Source organism: Gekko japonicus, unplaced genomic scaffold, assembly GCF_001447785.1.
Source record: "Gekko japonicus isolate JY-2015 unplaced genomic scaffold, Gekko_japonicus_V1.1 scaffold3752, whole genome shotgun sequence".
In the NCBI taxonomy this organism is placed as follows: domain Eukaryota; kingdom Metazoa; phylum Chordata; class Lepidosauria; order Squamata; family Gekkonidae; genus Gekko; species Gekko japonicus.
Window position 1 is genome coordinate 30,592 of NW_015167654.1, and position 27,080 is coordinate 57,671.

General features: G+C 47.0%; 1 protein-coding gene across 2 annotated transcripts in view; it reads left to right on the top strand.

Annotated features, from left to right (window-relative positions):
- The first annotated feature begins 409 nt into the window (after positions 1–409).
- MAPK6 (mitogen-activated protein kinase 6) overlaps positions 410–27,080 on the top strand; it is a 58,311-nt gene continuing 31,640 nt past the window's right edge. The window contains exons 1-2 of one of the 2 annotated variants that reach the window (XM_015414098.1): positions 430–489; positions 11,226–11,344. The gene's annotated coding sequence lies outside the window, so the exon portion shown is untranslated. Of the gene's footprint in view, positions 490–11,225; positions 11,345–27,080 lie in introns of both variants that reach the window. The other variant, XM_015414097.1, reaches the window with a different exon arrangement.

Sequence of the window (27,080 nt, forward strand, 5' to 3'; positions counted from 1 at the left end):
GAAAAGATACTAAGGAGTCAGTTAAGACAAACAGTAATGAACTGACCAGAAACTAACTGATCTAACTGATCAGATTTATTCTTGGTGTAATTTCATTTAGGCAAAGAGATAGTTTTAGCCACAAGGATTCTCTGCGGCTATGGCTCTTGTAGATCCAGCTCCAGTTTAGATGCAGTCTCTTCCATTCATTTCCAGACTCATGAGTCGGTTGTAGCTAAGAGCTGGGAGGCATCTTAAGTAGTCAGGCCTGCTCTGAATGCCCACCCCCTCCTTTAAATATGCTGATTGACACTAGAGTAGCAGCTGTAGACAGTGTTCATGTCGCCCAGGCTAATATAACCTTCCTCCCCTCTTCATATTGCTTCTATTTTTTGATCAGTCTAGTCGGGCTGAACTTTTCATTCGTTCGGGGGGGGATTATTATTTTTTTTAATTCTGTTAATGCAGTAGAAATGAAATTCAAGAAAATGCAAGGCGGCTGCGATAGTGGTAAGTTTAATATGCCTGTTCTTTTCCTTGACAAAGCCAGTTTTGGGGGAATTGCCATCAATATGGCTTTGAAAGGTACGCATTTCAAAAAAACCTATCTAGAAGATCCTGGTTTCACGCTTTCTGTATCATTGTGTGTTTAAATAACTGCTAATTCACCATCACTTTAGGTATAATATTAATGGGAAAGGACATGATACGAAGCCGTAGCTTAAGTAATCTGGTGTGTTTGCGGAACAAATCGGGAAGAAGAGATTTGGAAGCATTCAGGTAGTATTTTGTAGCAGGCACCTGCCCATTTATAAACAAAGGCTTGTGTGTTAAGTGTCATTTAGATAAATGTGGATCATTAGACTAGATAAATGTGGGTCATTAGATAAAGCATAAAATTATGGACTTATAAAAATCAATGCATTGTAAGCATACAAAATATTAGTGACCAAAAACTCTTGTTCTGTTAACAAAGTTTTCCTTACTTGCATGCTATCCTTAATTTTTGTACTATGCTCTTCCTCCCCAACCCCACTACTTTCCCAATTAAAACCGCTTCTACTATAAGTGCAAGATAGGACTTAACACCAGAGCGAATGTCGTATAATGCGTATAATGCGTAGCTGTTCCAAAGGCTCCTAGGCCATGCTCTTCAGTTTAAACTAGACATGACATGGGAGACCAATGGGTTGCCTGGGTGAAGATTGTTTCTTTACTAGTTCACAGTCCTGTACAGCTGCTTTGGAGTCCATGCAAGTGGTGCTTGGGAGAAAGAGGGTGATGTTAAACCCCGTTCTCCCAGGCTGTTTCCCTGATCTAAATTACCCCCTCCAATCCGCAGTCTACTTCATGGGGTACGATGGTGTCAACTGCAGGTATAATAGAACTAACTGCAGATTGGGGGGGTGGGAGGGTTTAGACTGCTGCTTCCCTGATCTTCAGAGCGGCTGCGTCCCACGATCACCTCTAATTTAACTCTCAGTCGCTCAGGAGGACACCCACTTTGTTGCTGCTGTCATTTTGCCGTCAAGTCACAGCTGACTTATGGCGACCCCGTAGGGTTTTCAAGGCAAGAAATTTTCAGAGGTGGTTTGCCATTGCCTACCCCCTTGTTGTGATCTTGGTGTTCCTTGGTGGTCACCCATCCAAACACTAGCCAGGGCCAACCCTGCTTAGCTTCGTAGATCTGATGGGATCGGACTGGGATGGGCTATGCAGGTAAGGAACCTACTCTGCCTCACCGTGATTTAGGGTCACCAGCTGCAAGGGAGCCTTCTAGAGTTGGATAAAAAATGGGAAAGTTGGCTGGTGCAGCTCTTCTGAACTATACATGGAACAAGGGGCACTTGCCAGGACTCCATGTTTCCATCCCACAGCTTTCTTGCTCTGCCATGAAGAAGGGGCTATGGCTCAGTGGTACAGAAGGTGCCAGGTTCAATCCCCGACGTCACCAAGAAAAGGTTCTTGGGTTGCAGATTTTGGGGAGGACTTCTTTCAGCCTGAGACCCTTGAGATCTGTTTACCCATCAGAGGAGATGCCACTGAGCTAGGTGGACTGGTGGTCAGAAGCTACTTCATGTGTTCATCTGCTGCCTGTAGTAATTGCTGGCCAGTCATAACCCCTTTTTTGCCATAAGGGAAATAGGCTGAGCATGATAAGTTGTTGTGCATCCATAATCCCCACTGCTGCAAGCAAAGAACAGAGAGTGATTAAAATGTGGAATTCACTGCCAAAGGATGTAGTGGTGGCCACAGGAAGAAACACCTTTCAAAGGGGATTAAATATATTCATGGAGGAGAAGTCTATCAATGGCTATTAGCCGTGGTGACTGAGGAGAACCTCCACATTCAGAGGCACTAAGCCTCTGAATCCCAGAGCCAGGAGGCAACATCAGGGGAAGGCCTCAGCCGCTCTGTCTTGTTGTTGGCCCTATAGAGGAACCAGCTGGCCACTGTGTGAGCCAGGATGCTGGGCTAGATGGACCATTAGCCTGATCCAGCAGGGCTGTTCTTACGTTCTTAGGAAGGCCTCGGCCTGTATGCCCTGTTATTGGCCCTCCAGAGGAACTGGTTGGCCACTGTGTGAGACAAGAATGCTGGACCAGATGGACCACTGGTCTGATGCAGCAGGGCTGTTCTTAGGTCCTTAGGAAGGCCTGTATGCCCTGTTATTGGCCCTCCAGAGGAACTGGTTGGTCACTGTGTGAGACACGATGCTGGACTAAATGGACCACTGGACTGATCCAGCAGGGCTTTTCTTATGTTCTTAATCACCCGTGCCCTGCTAGAATCTGATGCCATGGGGGCAAGGAATACTGACAGGTGTCTGTGGCACCTTGGCCCCCCAAAAAGGGCCTTCGGACCATCTCCTGAAAACTGCCTTTCCTCTCTCCTATGACTGTAAACCAGGATGCCTTTTTAAAAATCTGCCTTAAAATGAACTTCAACTGGAGGACGAGGCTCCCAAATCAGGTCAGGCAATTATCTGCCGAACTTGCAAAACGAAGCTTGTCCCAGCATCTCTGAGCAAAAGGAAAATTTGCTCTTAGAACTACAAACAAATTTTACGTAACCCCCCATTTAAAGCTGTCACAAAATGTTCCGCCGCTAAGAGGATTGTTCTACTTAATGTGTGAAATGAAAATCACTTAGTTTTTGAAGGTCAGGGACACTCCATAGAGAGACCTGTAGAAAAGATGGGGAAAAAATAGCTTTCAAGAGAAGGATTCTTCTCTTCCTCCTCCCCTTAGTTCTGCACCTTGGTTTCAACTTGGCATTCCTTTTGTACATTTGTTTTTTGCCATCAAGCCAAGTGTGACTGATATATCTTAGTATTTTGCTGTATTCCCATAACGTTTTGTGCTTTCAGTGCCAATTAAGGTGTGTGTGTGTGTGTGAGTCTGTGAGACTTAAGGCAACCACATAGGGTTTTCAAAGCAAGAGACATTCAGAGACGGTTTGCCACTGTCTGCCTCCATATCACGACCCTGGTATTCCTTGGAGGTCTCCCATCCAAATACTAGCCAGGGTCAACCCTGCTTAACTTCCAAAGTCTAACGAGATCGGGCTGTCCAGATCAGGGTGTTCCTTATAAGCTTACACCACCAAAACTTTATTCCTATCTAGGCTGTTTTTTAATTCATAGAACAGAGAGAGACAGAGGTGGGGGGGGATAGAAGACAAAAATCCAATCATGCAAATTAGTCTTCATTTTGCTACGACTTTGACATCGGAATGAACCGGAGCCAGGCCGGACCACCTTAACATTGCAAGATTTTGGCAGTCAGCATTCTTGGGAAGCATCAGTTTATACTGGAGGATTCCAGATACATCTCGAGGTGTTTGAAAGCCAGAGAAGGGCGCCTGCCAGAGAAGGCAGGAGAGCCCACATCAGAATCTTCTGTTTTGGTTAAGAGAAAAGCATATCTGCGGTTCCCCACTCAACAAAAGATACAAGCAAGACCCACTAAAATCAGTAGGACCCTGGATTATTTGAGTCAATGGGGTTGCCAGAGTGTTTTTTACAATTTTCTATCTCTGCTGCTGTGCTTTTAACAGCAGCTTTGGTATGCAGAAATACAAAAGAAAATGAAACTAGCGTATTTTTATCCCACCTCTCTTCTAAGAAACTCAAGACAGTGTTTGTGGTTTCTCCTTCATCTATTTTATCTTCACAACAGCCTACGGTTGCCAGGTCTCCACTGGCCACCAGCCGGGGATGAGGGGGTAGGGTTGCCAGCAATGTTCCCTCTAAGCTGTGGAGTTCTGTGAACAAAGATTCTACTTTGTGAGCTACTGGCATTAAAGCTGTGAGCGAGCAATTTGGCTACTGCATACATTAGTTTGCTCTGGAGCCAGCCTTCCAGAGCTAAGACAAAAATCTGTGAGCTGGAGGCTAAAAAGCTGTGAGCTAGCTCACACTAACTCGGCTTAGAGGGAACACTGGTTGCCAGATCCAGGTTGAGAAACCCCTGGAGATTTGGGAGTGGAGCTTGGGGGGGGGCAGGGACCTCAGTGGGGTGCAATGGCATAGAGTCCACCCTCCAAAGCATCCATTTTCTCCAAGGGAACTGATCGCTGTAGTCTGGAGATGAACTGTAATTCCGGGGGATCCCCAGGTCCCACCTGGAGGCTGGCATCCCTACAACAGCCCGATGAGATAGGTTAGGCTAGGGAAGAGTGACTGGCTTTAAGGTCACCCACTGAATGCGATGTCTTGAGTGGGGAATCTAGACCCTTCGCTCGGCACTCTAACCACTGTGAGGCACTGCCTCCCTGGAATCTCTTCCCTTCTTGAATGCCTTCCTTGCACTTCTTAACCACACTTCAGGATACTTTGCCTACTAAATTCCTGTGCTTCTGCAGCCATAAATTCATGGACAGAGCATTCTGTTGCTCGTTGATTTATTTAATTCCTTTATGTCCCACTTTCCTCCCCAGTTGTTACCCCAAATGGTCTGTGTTGCCCCTAAAGGAGGCTGTCTCCTATTTTAGTTGGGGGAATTAGCACAGGAGACAAAGGCTTGCAAGAGAGGGATAATCTAGTGAGATCTCTCCACCAAAACTTACGGGGATCTTTCCCTTAAGAGAACTCTTGAAATAACCAGTCCAAGGTAAAATGGAGATTGATTTTATTGATAGAAAATGAAAAGGCTAACATACAGAAAGCAGACAAGAGACTACACACAACCAAGACTAATTCAGAAATAAAGGGAAATATGGCAGGTATTGGGGTGATAGCTACCTGTCCTGAAGACCAGGGGTCCAGGGAGCAGAGGCTGTGGAAGATGGAAGGAACCCAGAAATATCTGGGGGTGTGATGCAGAGCGGGCGCCCAAGACTCAAACACACACACACAGCAATGGAGCTCAGTCATAGAATCATAGAATGTTAGAGTTGCAGGTCATCTAGTCCAACCCCCTGCACTCTGCAGGAGCATAACTGAAAGATAGCCCTACAATATACCCGAAAGATGGTCATCCAGCCTCCGCTTCAAAACATCCAGCGAAGGAGCATCCACCACCTCCTAGTCTGTCTCGATATAGCAAAATGGGACCCGGGGGCATGCTAATGTGACTACCCCATGATACAAAGAACTGATGAGATTGCCTAAAAGTAAAATCATGTGTTTGGGAAACTCTGAATAGAGTTCCCAGGAATGGACAAAAGAGACAGGAGATGTGTAGGGAGGAGTTCTGGATGTAAAATAAGGTTTGGGCTGGGACCTTGATTGCCTCCTCTGGTGATTCAGAGTGCTAATGGATTGCCGAGTAAACTAATAAAAAAGAAACAATACTGTTTGGTGAACCTCCTTTTGTGTTATATGGGAAAGGGGACAGGCGTTGGGAGTTGTTATTGTGAAGGAAATGTGGGGAGGAAAAGGTGAGGCAAGGTTGATAGGATTAGCAATCCAGGTGCAGGGTGTTAGCTCTGGGGTGAGGCAGGTCCATTGTCCGGCGTAGTCAGATGCCAGGGGGGAGGGAGAGTTTGCAGCAGGGTCAGACCTAGATGTCACACTTACCAGGGTCTTTGCCTAGGCGTAATTATAAGGCCTCCCCCTCATGGATCACTGCCTTGTCGTGGCGAGGGGGCTTGCGTGGTTCGATGAGGCTGTGGGCTATGCCGTGGAGGGCCACCCAAGACGGACAGGCCACAGCAGAGAACTCAGACCAAGAGTGATCCCCCTGGAGAAGGAAATGGCAACCCACTCCAGTATTTTTGCCAAGAAAACCCCATGGACAGTACCAAAAGGCTAAAAGATATGACGCCGGAAGATGAGCCCCTCAGGTCGGAAGGTGTCCAATATGCTACTGAGGAAGAGCAGAGGGCAAGTACAAGTAACCCCAGAAAGAGTGAAGCGGCTGGGCCAAAGCCGAAAGGACCCTCAGTTGTGGATGTGTCTGATGGTGAAAGGAAAGTCCAATGCTGCAAAGAACAATACTACATAGGAACCTGGAATGTAAGATCTATGAATCAAGGTAAGCCTGACGTGGTCAAAAATGAGATGGCAAGACTGAACATCGATATCCTAGGAATCAGTGAACTAAAGTGGACAGGAATGGGCGAATTTAACTCAGAAGACCATTATATCTACTACTGTGGCCAGGAATCTCGTAGAAAAAATGGTGTGGCCTTTATAGTCAACAAGAGAGTGCAAAAGGCAGTACTGGGATACAATCTCAAAAATGACAGAATGATTTCTGTCCGATTCCAAGGCAAACCATTCAACATCACAGTAATCCAAGTCTATGCCCCAACCACTGATGCAGAAGAGGCTGAAGTGGACCGGTTCTATGAAGACCTACAACACCTCATAGAACTAACACCAAAAAATGATGTCCTCATCATCATAGGGGACTGGAATGCTAAAGTAGGAAGTGAAAAGGTAACTGGAATAACAGACAAGTTTGGCCTTGGAAAGCAAAATGAAGCAGGGCAAAGGTTAACAGAGTTTTGTCAAGAGAACACACTGGTCATAGCGAACACCCTTTTCCAACAACCTAAGAGGCGACTCTACACATGGACATCACCAGATGGGCAACACCGAAATCAGATTGACTATATAATTTGCAGTCAAAGATGGAGAAGCTCTATCCAGTCAGTAAAAACAAGACCTGGAGCTGACTGTGGTTCAGATCATGAGCTACTCATTGCAAAATTCAGACTTAAACTGAAGAAAATCGGGAAAACCATGAGGCCATTCAGGTTTGACCTAGATCACATCCCTGATGAATATACAGTAGAGGTGAAGAATAGATTCAAGGGTCTGGATTTGATAGATAGAGTGCCTGAAGAACTATGGACAGAGGTTCGTGACATCGTACAGGAGGCAGCAATCACCACCATACCAAAGAAAAAGAAATGCAAGAAAGCAAAATGGCTTTCTGATGAGGCTTTACAAATAGCAGAGGAAAGAAGGAAAGCGAAAGGCAAAGGCGAAAAGGAAAGATTTACCCAACTGAACGCAGATTTCCAGAGAACAGCAAGGAGAGATAAGGAGGCCTTCCTGAATGAACAGTGCAAAGTAATAGAAGAAAACAATAGAATGGGAAGGACTAGAGATCTCTTCAAGAAAATTGGAGAAATCAAGGGAGCGTTCCATGCAAAGCTGGCCATGATAAAGGACAAAAACGGTAGGGACCTAACAGAAGCAGAAGAGATTAGGAAAAGATGGCAAGAATACACAGAAGAACTATACAAGAAAGACCTCAATGTCCTTGACAAACACGACGGTATAATCACTGACCTTGAGCCAGACATCCTGGAATGTGAAGTTAAATGGGCCTTAGAAAGCATTGCTAACAACAAAGCTAGTGGAGGTGATGGTATTCCAGCTGAGCTATTCAAAGTCTTAGAAGATGATGCTGTTAAAGTGCTGCACTCCATTTGCCAGCAAATTTGGAAAACGCAACAGTGGCCACAGGATTGGAAAAGATCAGTATACATTCCAATCCCAAAGAAGGGCAACGCCAAGGAATGTTCAAACTATCGCACAATTGCACTCATATCACACGCTAGCAAGGTCATGCTCAAGATCCTACAAGCTAGGCTTCAACAGTACGTGGATAGAGAACTACCAGAAGTACAAGCTGGGTTTCGAAGAGGTAGAGGAACTAGAGATCAAATTGCCAACATTCGCTGGATTATGGAGAAAGCAAGAGAGTACCAGAAAAATATCTACTTCTGCTTCATTGACTATGCTAAAGCTTTTGACTGTGTGGATCACAACAAACTATGGCAGGTCCTTAAAGAGATGGGAGTACCAGACCACCTCACATGTCTCTTGAGAAACCTGTATAAGGGCCAAGAAGCGACAGTTAGAACCGGATACGGAACAACTGATTGGTTCAGCATAGGAAAAGGAGTACGACAAGGATGTATACTGTCACCTTGCTTATTTAATATATATGCAGAGTACATCATGCGAAATGCTGGCCTGGATGAATCACAAGCGGGAATTAAGATTGCTGGGGAAAAGATCAACAACCTCAGATATGCAGATGATACCACTCTAATGGCTGAAAGTGAAAAGGATCTAAAGAGCCTCTTGCTCAGAGTAAAAGAGGAGAGCGCAAAAGTGGGCTTGAAGCTCAACATCAAAAAAACTAAGATCATGGCATCCGGCCCCATCACTCCTTGGCAAATAGAAGGGGAAGTCGTGGAAGTAGTGACAGACTTCACGTTCCTGGGATCCCAGATCACCGCAGACTGTGACTGCAGCCATGAAATTAAAAGACGCCTGCTCCTTGGGAGGAAAGCGATGGCGAACCTAAACAGCATGATAAAAAGTAGAGACATCACCCTGCCAACAAAAGTCCGCATGGTCAAAGCAATGGTATTCCCAGTAGTCATGTATGGCTGCGAGAGCTGGACTATAAGGAAGGCCGAGCGCCGAAGAATAGATTCTTTTGAACTATGGTGCTGGAGAAGACTCTTGAGAGTCCCTTGGACTGCAAGAAGAACAAATCAGTCAATCCTCAAAGAAATCAACCCTGACTGTTCCCTGGAAGGCCAGATAATGAAACTGAAGCTCAAATACTTTGGCCACCAAATGAGAAGGGAGCACTCACTGGAGAAGACCCTGATGCTGGGAAAGATTGAAGGTCAAAGAAGACGGGGACGGCAAAGGATGAGATGGTTAGACAGTGTCATTGGGTAAGATGGGCATTGGGGACAGTGCACCACAGTGGTTCTGCTTCTGTCTGGTTGGTCTCAGAAGCTAATGCTGGGATACAACACCTTGATTCTATGGCATCTTTCAGTGGAGTCCTGCAGAGTTCTATTCTGTGTCATCCCTTCCCCCACCTGCTGTTGAACATCTATATGAAACTACTGGAAGGGGTCATCTAGGGCAGTAGTTCTCAACCAGTGGTATGCATACTATCAGAAGGAAACAGAAGATGCAGTGTTTTTAGAACAAGTACTAAGAATTCACCCTCCCTCCACCCCAACTGCTACTGATCTAGCCATGGTGATCCATGGTCTGATTACATCCAGGTTAGATTATTGCAGCCATGAAATTAAAAGACGCCTGCTCCTTGGGAGGAAAGCAATGGCGAACCTAAACAACATGATAAAAAGTAGAAACATCACCCTGCCAACAAAAGTCCGCATGGTCAAAGCAATGGTATTCCCAGTAGTCATGTATGGCTGCAAGAGTTGGACTATAAGGAAGGCCGAGCGCCGAAGAATAGATTCTTTTGAACTATGGTGCTGGAGAAGACTCTTGAGAGTCCCTTGGACTGCAAAAAGATCAAATCAGTCAATCCTAAAAGAAATCAACCCTGACTGTTCCCTGGAAGGCCAGATAATGAAAATGAAGCTCAAATACTTTGGCCACCAAATGAGAAGGGAGCACTCACTGGAGAAGACCCTGATGCTGGGAAAGATTGAAGGTCAAAGAAGACGGGGACGGCAAAGGATGAGATGGTTAGACAGTGTCAGAGATGCAATGAACATGAAATTGAGCAAACTTCAGAGGACGGCAGAAGACAGGAAGGCCTGGCGTGATCTGGTCCATGGGGTTGCGAAGAGTCGGACTCGACTGTGCGACTGAACAACAACAATTATAAGTCCTGCCTGTCTGGGATCCATCTTGTTTATACTTAGGTCAAGTCTGCCTGGCATATGAACTCCTGTGGTGCTGTAAAATGGGGGTGTTCTCCTCCATATTGCCTCTCACTGCTTACACAGTGAGGACACAAAGTGGATTACAGCATTCTCTGCCGGTACTCAGTACCAGAGAGAGATAGAGGAAATGCCATCAAGTTACAGCCAACTCATGGCAACCCAGAGAGTTTTCAAAGCAAGAGATGTTCAGAGGTGGTTTGCCATTGCCTGCCTCTGCTTTCAGGGGAAAGGTTCCTACAACCAAATCCTGCCAGGGAATTCAAAACATTCCACCGCCACCCTCCCTTTTCCCTTCCTTTTTGCAGTGTTCACAACCTGTCCACTGATTGGCTGCCCCCTTCCAGGCTGCTGTTTCAACACAGTCCCCTCCCCTGACGTGCACTTCTTCATCGCCCTGGCAACAGCATGACATCATCACTCAGCCAATTAGGCCTCACTTTGTGATGATGTCACGGAGGGAAAAGGAGGCCAGTTCCGACTGAGGGGCCGTGTAATGCTAGAAGCATTGCCCTCACTCTGAACATGCCAACACTTTCTCCTTCTTTTGAGTTACACCTCCACACACGGAACTGCTGAAAAGTCAGTTTTGTTTGGGTGGGTAAAATATTCTGCCCCGCTCTATTTTGGCTCAAGCATGGCCCTCCCGTGCAGAATGACTTAACTGGACTGACCTGAAAAACTAGCCCTGACCTGGATAGTCCAGGCTAGCATGATCTTGTCAGATCTTGGAAGCTAAGCAGGGTCAGCTCTGGCTAGTATTTGGATGGGTAACCTCCAAGGAATACCAGGAGTGTGACACAGAGGCAGGCAAAGGCAAACCACCTCTGAATCATCTCTTACCTTAAAAACGAGTCTAGCTTGCCACCTAGTGGTGCATAATGCTATAAAATAGCTAGAACCTTTGGCTGCCAGACAGTCTTAGGATCTCCTGGCTATACTATACACATAGCCATACGATAATTATTATTATCTGAGCAAACTTTCTTTCTTTTTTTAGAGTCCCTTTTTCTGTATCTTTACAATAGCCTAGCCTGGCATGTAGAACGAGAGAATCTTCTGATCTAGATAGAATCTGGGCAGGGAAAGATTTAATCTGTTCTGTTTTTGCATACCAGGCTGCTGTTTCTTGACTGTACTATTTCAGAATGCAAGTATTCATGTGATCGGAATACTCTCCATGCCCCCCCCCCAACCCCTGCTCCTACAACATGAGCCTGCTCTGGCTGTGGAAAAGGTATGTGCGGGGAATTTATATCACAGGGCAGTGTGAGTGGCGGGGAGGGGGACCACTCAGTGACTTGAGTGCCTGGCCGGTGTCCCACATGGACTCTCTCATTTTGAATAAGCCCTTCTGCCTTATCTGAGTTCCTCCAGTTATGGAACCTCACTGCGTTACTTAAAGGGAGCCAAGCTGCTTTTAAAACTACCAGTTTCTTTGAGAGAACTGTTGAAAAGCAATATACAGTGTTGTAAAAGAAATGAAATAGAATGAACGTACTCTTGCCCTAACAGCAAGGGATCCCACTGTGCTTTGAGAACCTTTGATCTGTAGGTACCAGCCAATGTATCTGCAATCCTAGGTCCCGTCCCCCCCCCCCGAGATGTTATAAGCTGTCAGTAAAGCGATATATTCTTCCTTCACCTGCCTACCTCGTGAGAGAGAATAAAAATTTTCCATTCCCCGCACACCGTCATATCGCATTACAGCTTCTTAATTAGATTACCCTGCGTGACGAGGGATTTCTCAGACACTATCACCGACTTTACAGCTTGGTTCTTTGTTTATATGGCAAGAGATAAATGCTGTTGACCCGAAGGAAAACTGTGCTACAGCTCAGTGTAGACTTTGAGCTGAAATGATTCCTGGAATCATTTTACAGTCAGAAAAGTCATAACTAGAGGTGAGTTTCTTGGGTTAAGGGTGGGGGGATGATCATTTCAGTATTGCGGAGGATAATTACCTTTGTGGGAGTCGAAGCATTTTTATTCATTTAGCAAATTTTTATTCCACTTCTCCGCTTCCAACCTGGCCTTCTCCATGATGGAATCGTGTGTGTGTGTGTGTGATGTTGGTGATTTTACATTGTAAATGAGCTCCCGTTTATAAATTGTAGGCAAGCTGAGGGTAAATTCCCTGTAGCTGCTTTTCACAGGAGTTGCAAGCCACCATATCTATCTGTTAAGGTAATGACTTCCTCAGGGCCAGTGTCTGGTTCTCCCTTTCTCCTTCCTGCCCTCATCACCCAGTCTTCAAAGTAGCCAATAATAATAAATAATTTGTTCTTTAAAGAATCTCGCACGAGATCCTCATCATGGAATGCATATCTTGTTTGGAAAGGTGGACATGGGCTAGGGCAGTGATGGCGAACCTTTTAGAGACTGAGTGCCCAAAATGTGACCCAAAAGCCACTTATTTATCGCAAAGTGCCAACACGGCAATTTAACCTGAATACTCAGGTTTTACTTTAGAAAAAACAACTCATACATTAACTTAAGATGATCCAAACAAAGTAAGGAAAGCAATCCCAAATGCTTTCATTTACTTAAAATTATTTGGTAGAGAATTCGACACTTTAATGATGGTCTGGACCTGGCTGGGGCGATGGCACACGTGCCCACAGAGAGGGCTCTGAGTGCCACCTCTGGCACCCGTGCCGTAAGTTCACCACCACTGGGCTAGGGTTACTGTTTGCCTGCTTTCAGCAGGGGACCCCCCCACCGTCACTCTCCATTCACCTGCTGCTGTTCAATAGGGCGGTGGGAGGGAGACAGAATTCTGCGATGCTGTGATGTCGTTTTGATGTCATTTCTGGCTAAAAAACAGGAAACTATGTCCTTGTGTCACACAGTACACTAGGAATCCTCCTGATCTCTATGGCAAAGCCCACAGAGATCAGGGGGAGTCCTAAAGTGTCAAGCAACACAGTGACATCACTTCCAGTTTTTTTGGCCAGAAATGATGTTGCTGCCCAATACTATTTCCCTCATGCCCTCCGCCAGAGTTCCCTCTAAGCTGAGTCAGTGTGAGCTAGCTCACAGTTTTTTAGCCTCCGGCTAATACCTTTTTGTCTTAGCTCAGGAAGGATGGCTCCAGAGCAAACTAATTTATGCAAGAGCCAAATTGCTGGCTCACAACTTTAATTCCAGTAGCTCACAAAGTAGAATTTTTGCTCACAAGACTCCATAACTTAGAGGGAGCATTGCCCTCCACCCTCCTTAGTTCTCCTACCAGTCGCCTGCCAAGGTCTGACAAATCTTCATATGGGCATCTCTTCCTCCTCTCCGATGGCACTCCAGCCACAGACTGGTTCTCCTTCAAGCATGCATAACAGCAGCATTGCTTGGCTGCAGTATTTGTTCCTGATTGCTCATGCATATGTTCCATTAAAATAAACAACATCTGGGTAGACTCTTAGTGTGTGAGAATAAGCGCCTCCCCCTAAAGAGACTTGAGTAGGATGTGGTCACAAGCCTTCAAGATCTTCACTGTTTCTGATTTGGGCAGAAGATAAGGTGTTTGTGAAGATTGTGGTTTGTGTTGTGTGAGCTGAGGATACAGAGTAGGCCAACCCCATAAAAACCTGGGAAATAGTTTGCCAGGTCAGAACAAAACCCTCTTCAGAATGTCATGTTTGTAGCTAATAGACTTTTTTTGGTGCTGACTTTTAGATGCAGAACTAGACCTGACTGATACAGCGATCATGACATACAAGGTTCCTGAGACTATCATTTTATCTTGCAAGCAGGGCTATTTTTGGGCAGGAACGCACAGGAACGGAGTTCCGTCTGGCTCCCAAGTTGGCCACGCCCAGCAGGAACTCATTAGCATAATAGGCCACGCCCAACAGCAGAAACTCATTAGGATTGGCTACATTAGGGGTGTGTGGCCTAACATGCAAAGGAGTTCCTGCTACAAAAAAGCCCTGGGTTTTGACAACAAACAAGGTAAACAGAATAAGAAGCAAAAGGTGGATGTGGCTGGATGACCACACTTCTGGTAACATGGGAATGCGGCTTAATATGCTAATGAGTGGTGCAGTCAGGGGTGTGGCCTAATATGCTAATGAGTTTCTGCTGCTGGGTGTGGCCTATTATGCTAACGAGTTCCTGCTGGACTTTTTCTACAAAAAAAGCCCTGCTTGCAAGCATGTGGGGGTGGGGTGGGGATTGTCTTCCCAGCTGCACAAAAAAGCATCCCTGCATGTAGACAGCAAACACATTTATTTTCTGTACCCCATCTTATATCCTCAGGCCAAAAACAGTTAACAAAGCCGCAAAAGTTGCAAGGACACGGAAACGTCAAAAGCAAGTTAAAAAACAATACATCAGACTAGTATATGAGAACCACCTGCTAGTTTTCCACCGGCAGGGAGATTTTGGTGCAAGGAATATCCAAGCATGTGATCCTCCTACTGCAATCTGAAGTGGCGCAGGAATTATGTCCTGTGTGATTCATCTCAATGTAATAGTGGGGAGCCCACAAGGATTTGCAGGAGTCATTTCATTTTCCCCTCTCCCCTCTCCCACACTAGTTCCTTTTTCTCTCCTCCCGGCATTCCCCATATGCTCCCTCCTTTCCCTGCTTCCTTCTCTCCTTCCCACTCACCAATCAACGTTTCTTTTATCTGCACCACCCCAGTTTTCAGCTTTTTAAATAATTTATTTACTCAATTTATACTACACGTTTCTCCCCATTGGGGACCCAAAGCACCTTACATTGTTTTCTTGTCCTCCATTTTACTCTCACAACAACCCCGGGAAACAGTGAATGGCCCAAGTTCACCCAGCAAGTTTTCATGGCAGAGTGTGAACCTGGATATCCCCGATCCTAATCTGTCTAACAACCAGGGGTCATTTCGTAGAAAAAGAGCTAGGGGAACTCATTAGCATAACTCATTAGCATATGCCACACCCCCTGACATTAGGGGCCCGGCGGTGGACCTGCAAGGCCAGCGGGAGTGCGAGGAAGCCCCGCCAAGGCCCTCCCTGGCCCCAGGCAGGCAGGGGTGGGGAGAGGCGGGGAGGAAGCAACTTACCCTCCCTCTTCTCCTGCCTCCTCCTGGCTGAATGAGGGCTGGAAGCGGGGTGGCCGGAAGCAGGGGGCGGGGCTTCATCATGTGCCCCACCCCCCTGCACCTCACCCGGGGGAACTGCGTTCCCCTGCGATCCCCCCCGAAATGACCTCTGCTAACAACTATCCAGCACTGGCTCTCAGCTTTCTTTCCTCCCCTCCTCCCAGCAGCCTCTCCCTGAGAAAAGGCTGGCCAAGTTGCAAAAGTTGTGCAGTAGCAAGTCACTCAGTTGATTGTGTGGTGGCCACTGCTGGGCCAAACCAAGTTTTACAAGTTTTATGGAAGCTACTGGTGGGCCTAGACAGGTTGTGTGACATCAAGTAGTAGCCATCACTGCAACTGGGTGAGCTGCACAAATTGCATGGTAGCAAGTTGCCTGGTGGTTGCCCAATAATTCCTCCCTCTAGAGCAAGAAGGAAGGGAGTAGGGCGGACTGGGAGGCCAAAAGAGCCTTCCCCCTCTCATTTACTGAAACAAGCCCAGGTTTGAAGGCTGGCACTATTGTTATGGTTGCCTAGCAACCCCACAATGACCACTGAGATCTCAGAGGACATCTGTTTCTTAAACGTTTAAGTGGTGCTTATATTAATTTGGGAGGGGGTTTAGCCCCCAATGTCTTTTTTATTTCGAAATGTTCTGCAAACATAGCTAGGGCTTTTCTCAGGCTTGTAAAAAGATCTGTCTTGTCTGTTCATGGCTCCAATCTCTGGATTTAAGTATACACAGATGGGGCCAAGTTGAGAATTATATATATTAATAGACCCACCATGACAAAAGCTGTGGGGAAGACCAATGACGGTGTGACCTTGGGATCGGACGAGGTGTGGGATCATACGTCCCTGCAAAGCTGCACCTTCTTTTGTAATGCAAAAGTTCAGCAAAGCTGCAGGGCCCTTCTCCGCTTCCCAAAGCCGAAAAGCTTGCTTTACGTGCAGATTATTGAGACCTCTGGGAACCAGGTGAGGGCTGGCTTTATATTAGGCAAAGTGAGGCAGTCTGCTTAAGGCAATGGAACTTGCCATCCCAAGCAGAGGTGCCTGGTCTGAGATAATGACCACCTGGCACGAGCCACTCAATTCCACGTTTTGTTTGGGTAGCTAGTAGAGAGTTTATTTCTGTTACCAGATGCAAAGCCAGAATTTCCTCCTGGGCTTATGCTGGCTTACGCATCTTGTAACTTCAGTGGAGAATGTTTGGAAGTGTAATTGATGCTGAAGTTCTTCAGTAATTAGATCCTCCACTGCTTCTTCCAAGAGAATATAACTCCACAGATACCAAGAAGCAAATATGCTTACATAATAAAGAGACAGTATCTGGCTGCAGAAGCCACATGCTTGGAGGTGCTTTTGCATTTGGTTTTTTTTTATTATTACAGGATCTGGAAGTCCATTTCAATAGGATTTCACAAATATTATTTCCCCCACACAGCGGGGTATTCACTCCGATTCTTCAGTAACTGCTTCCATCCTGGCCGAGGTTTTAGCTGTGTCACTCCAGATGACGGTAATGAAACTGTGTTCGCATTTGCAGCTGTAGTGTAGAACAGTTGTGTTGTGTTCATGTGTTCCGCATAGTTCAGAGGAGCTGGTATATAAGTGCAATTCAATAGGTTTATCAGTGGGAGTAATAGCTTGCTTCTCTCTGCATTCTAATACTGAGCTGAGGTGTGGCAGGGTAAACTTCTGCAAACCAGTATTGTAAGAATAGCTTGGCGATGGTACACTCAACTCTATCATTAGTTCAAGGCATATGCATTCCTGTGAGTGGGGAGCTATTGGGTCCGGCCGCTAGAACAAGAGGAGGAAGGGTGGTAACATGAGGAGGCTGGTTCCTTATTCCCGTGCTTTGGACCAGGAAACAGGATGGGGAGAGTGCTGTGATATGATATGTGGTGGTCCACACCTTGTTTTCAGGTTCAGAGCTTTCAAACTCTCCTCAGTGTTTTTGGATGAATTCATGAATAAGATGCGAATATGGAATGAATAAGGAACTGGGAATAAGGAACCAACTTCAGCCTCCTTGTGTGTGTGTGTGTGTGTGAGTGAGAGAGTGAGTGTGTGAGTGTGTTCAGATCCCTACTCACCCACAGGGCTCTTTGTGTAGAAAAAGCCCAGCAGGAACTCATTAGCACAATAGGCCACACCCAACAGCAAGAACTCATTAGCATATTAGTCCACACCCCTGACAGCACCGCTCATTAGCCCATTAGGCCACACCACCATGTTACCAGAAGTGTGGTCATCCAGCCACACCCACCTTTCCCTTCTTATTCTGTTTACCTTGTTTGTTGTCAAAACCCAGGGCTTTTTAAACTCCTTTGCATGTTAGGCCACACACCCCTAATGTAGCCAATCCTAATGAAGAGAAGAGGAGGAGGAGGAGGAGGAGGAGGAGGAGACTGGATTTATACCCCGCCCTTCACTTGGAGTCTCAGAGCGGCGTACAAACTCCTGTCCCTTCCCCTCCCCACAACAGACACCCTGTGAGGTGGGTTGGGCTGAGAGAACTCTGACACAAACTGCTCTTTTTCAAGGACAGCTGTGCCAGAGCTTGTGACTGACCCAAGGTCACATCAGCAGGTGCAAGTGGAGGAGTGGGGACTCAAACCCGGTTCTCCCAGATTAGAGTCCGCACACTTAACCACTACACCAAACTGGCTCTCAGCTTCTGCTATTGGGTGTGGCCTATATTATGCTAATGAGTTCCTGCTGGCGTGGCCAACTTGGGAGCCAGCCGGAACTCCGTTCCTGCCCCAAAATAGCCCTGCTCACCCGTGAAGCATGCTAAGTGATCTTGAGCCAGTCGCTCTTTCTCAGCCTAATCTCCTTTACAGAATTTGTAGCGAGGATAAGGCTTGGGTGGGGTGACTATATACATCACTTTGGTCTTCTTGGAAGAAGGTTGAGATAAAAAGATAAACACATTCTGCATGAATACAACAATACTTCTGACAATTGAGCAAGCCGGTTTTAACAGTGAGGTCAATTCAGTTGAAGAATGTAACCTTCCCTCCCCCCGGCAAACTTTGTAACTTAAATATTTTTGTTTGCTTTCTAAGCAGAACTCCGTGTCACATTCTGTAATTTTTAAAAAGGGATGGGTTTTGTTTTCACAAAACACAGCCTCTGGGATGGACTCTTTCTCCTGGGGACAATTTTTCTGCCCAAAAATTGACCATTTATGCAGGGGTCATTTCGTAGAAAAAGAGCTAGGGGGACTCATTAGTATAACTCATTAGCATATGCCACACACCCTGACATCACCGGAAGTGTGTCCTCCCCACAGCCGGCGGCGACCTCCAGCGGGCACCAGCAGGGAGCTCCAGGCCCCGTCCTCCCGCACCTCACCCGGGGGGATGGCGTCCCCCCGCATCCCCCCCCAAATGACCCCTGCATTTATGCCTGTTGGGGGGTGGGGTACCATTTTCCCCAGCAAAGGTAAAAATGGTTTGGGGTGGCCATTGTGGATAAGCAAACTGCCCAGGGGGGGGGGATTTTGAGGAATACCTCTTCCTCTCGCCACCACGGTACCACCTTTCAAATTTGCACTTTTAGCAGCTGCATTTTACCGAAGCAAAAAAGATGTATTAAAGACCCACTGAACTGTCTATATGTTTGGCCTTCTGTTGCTGAAAGACAATAAGATCAGAGTTTGTATGTAGTGGCGCCTTGAAGACCAACAGAGTTTAATTCTGGGTATAGGCTTTCACAGGGCTTTTTTGGTAGAAAAAGTACAGCAGGAACTCATTAGCATAATAGGGCACACCTAACAGCAGGAACTCATTAGCATATTAGGCCACACCCATGACAGCACAGCTCATTAGCATATTGGGGCACACACCCATGCCTTCCCTTGGCTTGCCCGGGTACCCCATGGCTGCAGGGAAACCTGGGCAAACCAGCCCTTGGAGGGGAGGGGAGGCAGTTTAAACTGCCTTCCCTTGGCTTGCCTGGGTGCCCCGCGGCTGCAAGGAGCCTGGGCAAACTGGCCCTTGGACAGGCCAGGGAAGGCACGGGGAGGCATTTAAATGGCTCCCTGATCCTTCCAGAGCCCCCCTGGCCTGCCCAACATGGAGTTGCTGGGCGGGGGGTCACTCTTCAGGCCTTCCCTCTGTAGATACACACACAAAGGTTTTGGATATAGTGGGCGTGGCCAACTCTGAAGCCAGCCAGAACTCCATTCCTGTGCGTTCCTGCCCAAAAATAGCCCGCTTTCATGTGCATACACAATAATTCAGATACATGAAAAGGGAGTCGCTTGCGCTAATGGGTGGGGTTTAATTGCAGAGATCTCACATGGTTTGGGCTGGATTTTTGGGTCTCACATGAAGGGAGAGAACAAGGTTTGAGAGTCTCACATGAAGGGAGAGAATGCACTTCAGTGAGCCAGTTTTGTACAGAGGCTACCTGGATAAACCAAGGAAGAGAATGATACCACCCTGCACCCATAGAGAATCGTGGCCAAGGGCTGCTTCCAGTTTTTGCTTCTGGATCTGTGTAATTCTACTTCCCCCCCCCCTCAATCTTTACAGTTGTAGGATGGGGCAGTAGGGGGTGAATCCAAACACAGCACGGATCTGAATAATATTATGGGATGAGTCAGAGGCGTTCCTGAAATTTCAGAGGCAGTCTACTATGTAGCACAAGGAACCAGGGCTGAAAAAATAAATCATTGGGGAGATCTGCATGGCACTTGTGCAAGCTATTTGAGCTGTGGCTGCATTGCTCAGGATGGATCCGTCGGCTAAGCGCTGGTCTTAGTGATTTTGTGGTCCTGCTGGGCAAAAGTCCAGGATGGGCCTCCCCACATCACCTTTATTCCTGCCCAATCCACATGAACACATGAAACTGTCTTCTGCTGAATCAGACCCCTGCAAGTCAGTATTACCTACAATACAATGCAAGCATCAGCCCTCCAGGGTCTTTCACATCACCCACGGTCAGATCCTTTGACTGGAGATGCCAGAGATTGAACCTGGGACCTTCTGCATGCCAAGCAGATGCTCTGCCACTGAGCCACAGGCTCTCCCCGATCCACTTTGAACAAGAATAATACGCCCAATTTTTGCAGTGCATGTCCCTTCAAAAATGCACCACAGTTAGTCTTGACCTGGAGGTGTCCATGACTTCCAGGCATGGGCACACTCGCAGATGCACACACACACACAGATGCCAAAAATGTGCCACAGTTTGTGTTCGACTTTACTCTGTTTCCCCTCTGGCTGTCAGGGACTGCCCCCCCCCTAGCATAGGGTCCTGCCAATTTGCCCAAGCTGCCCATAGGTAAGACCACCGCACCTCGTCCGTCTCCTCTGCCCTCCTCCCATCTCAGAGGCCCTGCGCATAATTCACAATGAAAGATGCCATGGGGGAATACCTATGAAAGCAACAAACACCCACGTAAGTAATAATGGCAATTAAAAGCAAACTAGTAGGCTGGTCTGATGACATTCCTGTGGCAGCCTTGAAGGAAGGAAAGAAAGAAAGAAAAAAACCTGTCTAGTATCACGCAGAGAATGCCAGGTACCTGGATAAACAAAATTATAGTCCCAGATTTCAAGAGGTGAGGAAGAAAAGGAGGAGGAAGAGGAGGAGGAGGAAGAAGAAGAAGACGAAGAATTGGTTATCTACCCTACTCTTCACTACCTGAAGGAGTCTTTGAGCAGCTTTCAATCTCCTTCACTTCCCTTCTCCCCACAACAGACACCCTGTAAGGTAGGTGGGTCTGAGAGAGCTCTTTGAGAGCCGTGACTGACCCAAGGTCACCCAGCTGGTTTCATGTGGAGGAGCGGGGAATCAAACCCGGCTCTCCAGATAAGAGTCCGCCCTGGTATCAAGGTAATGGATGATGTCATGAAGGTGGTGTGGGGAAGGATCATAGCCAGGGCTGCCTGCTTTGGGTTGGCAAAATTCCTGGCAATTTGGGGGCAGAGACTGGAGAGAGTGGAGTTTGGGGAGGCGCGCAAGTTCAGCAAATTCAGCAGGGATGTGATGATACAGCGTCCACTACCCGAAGTGGTCATTTTCATCAGGGGAACTGATCTCCTTCCCGGGGGTGCTCACTGGAGGCTGGTAACCCTAGCCATTGCATCAGCCACAAGCGGAAACTGAAGTCAGTTCTAACCAGGTTGGCTTTAGTCCAAGGATGAGTGCAGTGGAGGCGGTCTTTACACTGTTGCCCTGTTACACTACTGCCAACCAGTGTTCCCTCTAAGCTGAGTTAGTGTGAGCTAGCTCACACTTTCTTAGCCTCCAGCTCACACATTTTTATCTCAGCCCAGGAAGGAAGCCTCCAGAGCAACCTAATTGATGCAGCAGCCAACCCGCTCGCTCACAACTGTAATGCCAGCAGCTCACAGAGCAGGATTCTTGCTCACAAGACTCCACGGCTTAGAGGGAGCATTGCTGTCAACCTACCTCACAGGGTGTCTGTTGTGGGGAGAGGAAGGGAAGGAGATTGTAAGACGCTCTGAGACTCCGAGTGAAGGTCGGGGTATAAATCCAATCTCCTCCTCCTCCTCCTCACCGGGAACCCAAACCAAACTCTCTGTATGGCTGTGCATAGCAGTGCCATTGTGTTGGATTCAACTATACCACAGACTACAGCTCCCAGATGAGAGGTTTTCCTGGCACAGTTTAAATCTGAACAAGCCCACATGGACTTTGAGGCTCCATAAGATGATAACACTAATAAGGTGCCCACATGGGTCAGATTCATGAAAGTGGTGGGGCTAAAGAGCTGGTGGAAGTATCCGGTCTGACAGCACAAGCTCAGTGATTTGGGGAAGTCCCTGGCTCAGATTTTACCCGTGTAGCATGTTTCTTCTAGCAGGGCTCCCATGAAGACAGACCAGGTGCTGGTATCTTCAGTAGTTTCATGGGAGAAGGATTTTTCTCATCTCTGTTTTTGGGTCTTACTGCATTTTTAAAAGGTGCTTTAGAGCAGCTTTGTGCATGTGTGACGTGCCATCAAGTTGCAGCTGACTTAAGGTGACCCTGTAGGGTTTTCACGACAAGAGACTAACAGAGTTGGATTGCCATTACCTGCCTCTGCATCGGGACCCTGGACTTCCTTGGTGGTCTCCCATCCAAATACTAACCAGGGCCGATGCTGCTTAGCTCCCAAGATCTGACAAGATTGAGAAAGCCTGTGCCATCCAGGTCAGGGCATAGCACCTTTACACCACAATCAAAAAGCAAGATGCACATTGCCGTCGGGTTGAGCCTGTTGCTGCTTTTTCATGTAAAGGATATAGGAAGAGCTAGGCCAAAAAGACAAGTAGGGATAAGACAGGTTTGCTGCTGCTATTGTTCAATGAGATGGGTCTATGTTTTGCCATAGATCTTCTGGATAATTTTGGTAAATCTGTAGTCCCTTGTTATGCACAAAAAGGGGTCTCGTGTTGCGTCTGGTGGTGCACCCACAGCACAACAGTCTTGCTGTGAGAAATCGTATCCTGTTAATATTTTCTTTTCAATGCAACCATTAAAGACTGTTTAAATCAGGGGTCCCAAACATGGTGCCTGCCAGCACCTTTCTTGGTCCCGGCAGGGGTTCCTCCAGCCACCGGCCAGCAGGGGAATCCCCGCCCCCAAACAACAGTGGTGCTGTGCAGTGTCCCCGATGGGATTACGTCACCCAGATGTGATGTCATCATGTCGGGGGCATCGCATGGTGACGCTCTGGTTTGAGGGCAAAACGCCATGATTTTAAGCCCCTTTCACCATAGCATTTTGCCCTCGGACCAAAGCGTCACTGCACAACATCCCCGATATGATGTCACTTCTGGGTGATGTCATCATGTTGGGGGTGTCCCGGAACACCCCCCAAATCCCCCCCCATGTGACGAGTGGACCCGGCAACCCTAACGAACACAGTTTGTTTTATTCTTTCTCACCGCTCTTTCCCAATGTATTTTTAACTAGCAGAAAAGCCCGTTGTGAAACCGATACAACGGGATCTAGAAAGATGTGGTCTGTAACTAACGCATAGGCTGGATGGTGGTAAGGTAAACAGTAGTGGGTGAGGGTGGGAGGGGGGTGGGGGAATGGCGCCAGCGGCCGGAGGCCTCTGCATCCCCTTGCTGGCCCTGGAGTGAGTGGGGGGGAAGGGACCCGGCCTCCAGTTGTATTCAATTATATATAAGGAGAGATTGCCCCACTTCTCCCCTGCACTTGGGCTTCCTCTGTGTGTGCGGCTCTGCCCCCTGGGGCAGCCATTTTGCGTTTGCGCCCATCGCCCTGTGTCAGAATTCCAAATGGGCCCGCAGGCTCCGAAACAATGGAGACGTCTGGTTTAAATACTATTATTAAATATTTAGAGAATCCCTGCTTGCCCCCCTTTGCATCCGACCACTCTCCAGTGTCTTTAAGACAGCTGCTTAGAAAACTTGATTCTGAAGGCTACCTGGATGCCAAAGGAACTGCCATAGCATGGCTGTTTTCCACATTGTTCTCCTCTTGTTGGCAAGGCTTATGCCAACCGATGCAGCTACTTCCCTCCCCCCAAAAAAGCCTCATAGGCTGGTGAATGTTTGCCTACCACTGCAACTCCATGGCAGGGGAGAAAAAAATGCCATTTGTTTAATTTCTGCCTGTCACAAAACTGCCAAATGAATTGAAAAGGAATACAGACATGAGAATCTAATCCAGTAGCCTAAGCTAAATGCTATATGCTTTTTTAAAACAATAAATATTCAAATAACTTCTTAAGGTTTTTTGTTTTTTGCATTATGAAATATTCATAAATAATATCCAATATTCTATTGTTTTATATATATGCAATGAAAAATAGACTTGTTATTTGAATATTTATTGTTTAAAAAGCATACAGCATTTAGCTTAGGCTATTAGATTAGACAAAACTGCTAAAAGCACAGGCCCCTTCACCGGGGAAAGATGGAAACTTCACGTTATCGGTTTGAAAAATAGATGAACCCTCCTCTCCTCATCCTTTTGCTTCGCAGAGAAAGCTCTGCTTGGCATGCAGCTGAAGAGATGGGGAAAGCTTCGTATGAAATATTTATTTATGCCGCGCAGCTGTTAAAGGCACCAGCAAAGCCTGCCAGAGAAGCGCTTGGCATCCCGAAGCAAGAGCCATCAGCCAAGGGATTCCAGCAGCGGATTAGCCTGACATCACCGTCCCTTGCCAAACTGAGGGTGACTGACAGGCTGATCACATGGCATGTGATGACTGCTAACGGTCGTCATGGTGAAAATATAGCATCCTTTCATCACTATCGAGTTCTATTTTTTTTGCATTATGAAATATTCATAAATAATATCCAATATTGTATTGTTTTATATATATGCAATGAAAAAATAGACTTGTTATTTGAATATTTATTGTTTAAAAAAGCATACAGCATTTAGCTTAGGCTATTAGATTAGACAAAACTGCTAAAAGCACAGGCCCCTTCACCGGGGAAAGATGGAAACTTCACGTTATCGGTTTGAAAAATAGATGAAACCTCCTCTCCTCATCCTTTTGCTTCGCAGAGAAAGCTCTGCTTGGCATGCAGCTGAAGAGATGGGGAAAGCTTCGTATGAAATATTTATTTATGCCGCGCAGCTGTTAAAGGCACCAGCAAAGCCTGCCAGAGAAGCGCTTGGCATCCCGAAGCAAGAGCCATCAGCCAAGGGATTCCAGCAGCGGATTAGCCTGACATCACCGTCCCTTGCCAAACTGAGGGTGACTGACAGGCTGATCACATGGCATGTGATGACTGCTAACGGTCGTCATGGTGAAAATATAGCATCCTTTCATCACTATCGAGTTCTATCGTTCTCTTACCATAAGCTTGGGGACCTGTGAGGAATCATGGAGGAGGAGACATTCTGGAAATATGACCAATCCCTGTCTTCCCTCCTTTGTTGGTCTTTCCCATCAAGTCACAGCTGACGTACGGGGACCCCATAGAGTTTACAAGGCAAGAGATGTTCAGAGGTGGTTTGCCATTGCCTGCCTCGGCAGCATGACCCTGGTATTCCTTGAAGGCCTCCCATCCAAGTACTAGCCAGGGCCAACCCTGCTTAGCTTCTGAATATAGTCAAGAAACCTAACACTTAGGCAGAAAAACTCTTAAAGGAGACCAGTTTGTTGAGAGAGCATTAGAACGGATCCTAGAGGTCACCTACTCCAACCCCCTTGCTCAGTGCAGGAATTAGTCAACCACAGCACCCCACTCTGCTTCAAGGAGCGCACATCTTTTTAAAGTGCTTTAAAATGGATACATTCTTGTGGAGTTGTGCCTTTAAGAAAGGGGGCAGAGCCCCCAAAAGCCCCACCGTAGCTGCTCACAACTTTCCACCCCTTCTGGAGCACTTACAATCCTTTCCAGGCTATTTTAAAGACGGATGTTTTAAATTGTAAAGTCATTTTTTTCCTGTTTAATCGAGGTGTCCACCCGAAGGAGACGGACAGCGCCATCCCATGCAGAGTTACACCCTTCTAAATCCATTGACTTTGTTGGACATAGCAGAGTGTAACTCTGTTTCAAAGGGCACCGAGGGAGTCTCCTACCCTTGCCTGTCCTTTTACGTCATTTGCATGGGGCCAGCCAGTTTACTATTAGATCAAGTGATACCAGACGTCGGCACAGATTGGGTGCCCTTTCTCTGCACTTTCGCATGACCTGGGAAAGGAGGGGAAAGGTGGGCAAACGCAACCCAAAGATCAAACCTACTGGTCCGCTTATCTGGTTAACTCAAGAGACCTTCCTTCCTAGGAAGGCCAGACACAAAATAAATACGCCTTAACACCACCCCATCACTGGCCAGCATCATTCAGCCAAACACATTTGAGAGTTATCTGAAACAGCAAAGTGGCCTGATCCAAAAGGAACAAGGACTTCGAGCCTGGAGCATTATGTGCAATGCTGTAACACACACACACACCTTTTTTTGGGGGGGGGTCCTTTAACTCTTCCATTCCCAGCTGTTTGTCATCTGGAAACTGCCTGCCCATGCAGATGTGCTTTTCTGCCTAAAAGATAAAAGACAGGGACAACCCTTGGGGAGGAAAGCAACTGAGTTGCCGTTTTTGAGAAATGGCTGGCAAAGGGGCCACGTGGGTCTGCCCCTCTATCTGAAACCATGCCACGCTACATTCCATGATAATACCATCGTGGAAAAGTATCATGAAACTCCTTGTCACGTGCACAGTTTATATATCTGTGCTGCACCTACGAACTAGAAGAATTGTTTCCCCGGGGTGGTTAACGACATATGAATACAGAACCTTAAAGCGCAGCATAAAAATGCAAATTCTATTTAAAACCTGAAACCACACAAAGATTCTATCAGTCTGGGCCTGTACCTATTAGGGTTGCCAAGTTGTTTTTACTCACCGGTGGGGGAGCGTTCCTTCGGTCCGGGAGCTGCTGCGGCATGACGTAGAGCACGTTGGGGGCGTGGCCCCAATTGTTGGAGGGAAAACCATAGCGTCACTTCCTGTGGTGGTCTGGCGGCGCGCACGCGCGCTTACCTCAGCAGCTCCCGGAACGAAGGAATGCTCCCCCGCCGGTGAGTAAGAATGACTTGGCAACCCTACCTAGGTCATCCAGCAGCTGCGAGTGGAGGAGTGGGGAATCAAACCCGGTTCTCCCAGATTAGAGTCCATGCACTTAACCACTACACCAAATATACCATTGCCCATTTTCAGATCACAGCAGTTCTATTCTGCACAAGATGTGAACCTCTCTGCTCAGTAGGGGGAAAAAATTACAGGGAACATTGGTGAGGAGGGTCTCCCTCACCCCTTTGGACTGTAATTTCCTCTTAGCCACAGCATCTGATGGATTGTATTTGGTGCTTCTTTTTTACCTTTTAGGAATGGTAGGTTTGCAAATGACCTGGTCCAGGCTAACCTGATTTCATCAGATCTCAGAAGCTAAGCAGG